This window comes from Procambarus clarkii, chromosome 52 (genome assembly GCF_040958095.1).
Source record: "Procambarus clarkii isolate CNS0578487 chromosome 52, FALCON_Pclarkii_2.0, whole genome shotgun sequence".
Taxonomy (NCBI): Eukaryota; Metazoa; Arthropoda; class Malacostraca; order Decapoda; family Cambaridae; genus Procambarus; species Procambarus clarkii.
The window spans coordinates 5,484,335-5,488,548 of NC_091201.1; the positions used below are offsets into that span (position 1 = coordinate 5,484,335).

Below are 4,214 nucleotides of genomic sequence, written 5' to 3' on the forward strand. Positions count from 1 at the left end.
GAGGGAGAGTGAGGTGAGTGAGAGTAAGGGTGAGGGAGAGTGAGGTGAGGAAGAGTGAGGTGAGGAAGAGTGAGGTGAGGGAGAGTGAGGTGAGGGAGAGTGAGGTGAGGGAGAGTGAGGTGAGGGAGAGTGAGGGAGAGTGAGGTGAGGGAGAGTGAGATGACGACACTTGTACGTCACCCTACAAGTAGAAGTCAAGAAATGGTGTCCAATTATCTGACGAACGAAGCCCATCTTGCATATCAGGGGTATCCTTACCCGACGATGCAACCCACAACAGTCACCTAACTCCCATGTGTGCCAATTAACTCACAGGTGTAACTGGCCGTCAAACATCTTGCCCTGCCCGGGAACCGAACGCGGGATCAATTGCTACCGAGACTGCCACACACCTACTCCATCCCAAAACTAATTCTTACCCCTGCCACAAAACTCATCAAATATCAACAAACAGCAATTAACTTGAGTGTATCACAGTCCCAAAACAGGGAACCTATGGCCACATTTTATCAGGTAAGAATCTACACTCAACGCGCGGTGGAAAGCGGCTATAACATCACTCTTGTCGGGCGATAACATCACTCTCGCCGAGCGATAACTTTGAAATATTCATCGGGAGGGAGGGAGGCACTTTGTCAAGGAAGATCATCTCTCGGTAATGGATTGCTGGAGGAGAGGTGTGGAGGAGGCTTAAGAAAACGGGAAGGGGGGGGGTGAGAAAATGGGGAGTGGGAGAGAGAAAACGGGAAGAGAGGGAGGAAAGGGGAAGAGATGGGGAGAATGGGAAGATAGAAAATGGGGAGAGAGGGAGAAGATCGGAATATAGAAAATGGGAAGAGAGGGAGAAAATTTGAATATTGAGAAAAGGGGAAGACAGAAAATGAGAAGTAAGAAAATGGGAGAGGGAGAAAATGGGAAGATAGAAAATGGGAGGGAGAAAATGGGAAGACGTTAAAAACAGAAAGATACAAAGAACATGAGAATATACGAAGAAATGGGGGACTTCATAAAACGAGAAAAGACAAAGAAAATGGGAAGAGAGGGAGAAACTTATTAAAACATGCAGATAAACATAATCATACGACAAGAACAATCAAATGAACAACTCCACAAAGGGCATGACGAGGATTCGAACCTACGTCCGAGAGGATCCCAGACGCGCCTTAATTGACTGAGCTACGACATGGTAAAAGAAATGCAACCGGGAAATCAACTAGACCTACCACGGATCCTGCAGTTTCTCAGAGACACAAACCAGGTCTTTACACTATTCCCTCATGCACCAGAGCTCTGTTAATAAGATATTCTACCTCTTCGCCCTTGATTGGTTTCAAAACCATCAGCTATGAACGCGATAATTGGTTTTCTGAATGTTTCATTGCAGGATTGATATCGAGAATTGTCTTTATATTAATTGAACTTTTCTCAAAATGTTGTATTATTTTTCAAATATAAGCCTCGAGAAACTAGGCACAATAGCATTAACAATATTCCCAAACCATATACTATAAGGATTGACTATTAAACTATTCCATATACTGGTATTATTGTTCCACTTAGAAAAAAAGAAGAAAAAGATGCAAATTAGAACAAGAACTGTATTCTCTCTGTAGATGAAGAGAATAAATAGCAGACCGCTCTACCCTGTCTTAAGGAGGACAAGAACGACTGTGTAGATAATATAGAAACTACTGTGTAGATAATATAGAAACTACTGTGTAGATACTATAGAAACTACTGTGTAGAGAATATAGAAACGACTGTGTAGAGAATATAGAAACTACTGTGTAGAGAATATAGAAACTACTGTGTAGAGAATATAGAAACTACTGTGTAGAGAATATAGAAACTACTGTGTAGAGAATATAGAAACTACTGTGTAGATAATATAGAAACTACTGTGTAGAGAATATAGAAACTACTGTGTAGAGAATATAGAAACTACTGTGTAGAGAATATAGAAACTACTGTGTAGAGAATATAGAAACTACTGTGTAGAGAATATAGAAACTACTGTGTAGAGAATATAGAAACTACTGTGTAGATAATATAGAAACTACTGTGTAGAGAATATAGAAACGCTTAAGCAACAGCTACAAGAACCATTTTGAATCCAGAAGAGGGAAAGAGAGCAAAAGGCCATCAGTGAAATAGAGAGGAATCCTAAACATGTGTTCTCATGCAGAGTCTGAAACAAACTGTTCATCTAGCACTGGATTCCTGTTCACAGGAGAGGGAACGTTCATCTCTTCTTATGTTCAGCTTCGGAACATATGAACAAAGACAGGAGATAAATACTGAGGATAAAATGCAATTCAGCTTTTAGTGAATCCCTGAATACACAAGATATATAATAATTTTTTTTTCGGGGACAAGAAGCCTGTGTACATGTATGCTTTAGACCCCCACCCCCTCCCCGCCCCAAAGGTCGAACTACCGACCTCCCCCCCCCCCCCCCCCCCAAGGATGCAACCCTCATAACAGTTGACAAACTTCCGGGTACCTATTTACTGCTGGGTGAACAGAGGGATTAGGTGAATGGAAACATGCCCAACCACCCTCGTCCATGGATCGAACCTGGGATTCCACTTGTGTCGAGAATGAAACCAGTTGATCTACATGAATGTGTTATCATCATCAAATCATGTATTATACATCACCTTGACTCCACTGGAGAGTGCAGAGTGGCCATGTGTTCACTCATGGCCTAGCAAGTGGCCATGAGTGAAGACCATGGCCAATCTGCACTCTGCACTTGGCCCTGATTCCTGGAATTCCTGGAATTCTATCTTCACCAAAATTGCAAAAAAAAAAAAAAAAAACTGTCCATGGCCCTTGACATTTTTTTGAAGACGGTTATCTTGAGATATCTAGAGGTTATCTTGAGATGATTTCGGGGCTTTAGTGTCCCCGCGGCCCGGTCCTCGACCAAACTTCCACCCCCAGGAAGCAGCCCGTGACAGCTGACTAACACCCAGCTAGGTACTGCTAGGTAACAGGGGTATAGGGTGAAAGAAACTCTGCCCATTGTTTCTCGCCGGCGCCCGGGATCGAACCCGTTACCACAGGATCACAAGTCCAGCGTGCTGTCCGCTCGGCCGACCGGCTCCCTACGGTGCCAAGATAATTTAGCTATCCCTGGTATACCTGAAACTGGGAGATACAGCCACTCCACAAAGGAGGCAATAAAGTAGAGGCAAAAAAGATACACACTGGCACTAACAAAACAGATCATAGCAATCTTTGAGTGTTAGGAAGTAAGATCACAAGACACATGGAATCACAGCACCTCCATAACCCCGGACAACATGGGTTCAGAACAGGGCGCTCTTGCCTGTCGCAGTTGCTGGACCACTATGACATGGCTTTAGATGCTATGGAAGACAAATTTCCTAACGAACAGAATCTAGAGTGTAATTGTTAACAAAATAAAATTCGGACCATCAACCGTGATGAGCTCAGTCCCCCAGGGTACTGTGCTTGTTCCAGTACAGTCCCCCAGGGTACTGTGCTTGCTCCAGTACAGTCCCCCAGGGTACTGTGCTTGCTCCAGTACAGTCCCCCAGGGTACTGTGCTTGTTCCAGTACAGTCCCCCAGGGTACTGTGCTTGCTCCAGTACAGTCCCCCAGGGTACTGTGCTTGCTCCAGTACAGTCCCCCAGGGCACTGTGCTTGCTCCAGTACAGTCCCCCAGGGCACTGTGCTTGTTCCAGTACAGTCCCCCAGGGTACTGTGCTTGCTCCAGTACAGTCCCCCAGGGTACTGTGCTTGTTCCAGTACAGTCCCCCAGGGTACTGTGCTTGCTCCAGTACAGTCCCCCAGGGTACTATGCTTGCTCCAGTACAGTCCCCCAGGGTACTGTGCTTGCTCCAGTACAGTCCCCCAGGGCACTGTGCTTGCTCCAGTACAGTCCCCCAGGGTACTGTGCTTGCTCCAGTACAGTCCCCCAGGGTACTGTGCTTGTTCCAGTACAGTCCCCCAGGGTTCTGTGCTTGCTCCAGTACAGTCCCCCAGGGTACTGTGCTTGCTCCAGTTCAGTCCCCCTCAGGGTACTGTGCATGTTCTAGTACAGTCACTCAAGGTACTGTGCTTGCTCCAGTACAGTCCCCCAGGGTACTGTGCTTGCTCCAGTACAGTCCCCCAGGGTACTGTGCTTGTTCCAGTACAGTCCCCCAGGGTTCTGTGCTTGCTACAGCACAGTTCCCCAGGGTACT

The 4,214-nt window shown here is 45.9% G+C and overlaps 1 non-coding gene across 1 annotated transcript; it reads left to right on the forward strand.

The window, feature by feature from the left end:
* The first annotated feature begins 2,664 nt into the window (after positions 1-2,664).
* LOC138352271 (small nucleolar RNA SNORA17) lies at positions 2,665-2,746 on the forward strand. The gene has a single exon (XR_011222740.1). It is a non-coding gene; the product is annotated as a small nucleolar RNA SNORA17 (small nucleolar RNA).
* Positions 2,747-4,214: the final 1,468 nt, after the last annotated feature.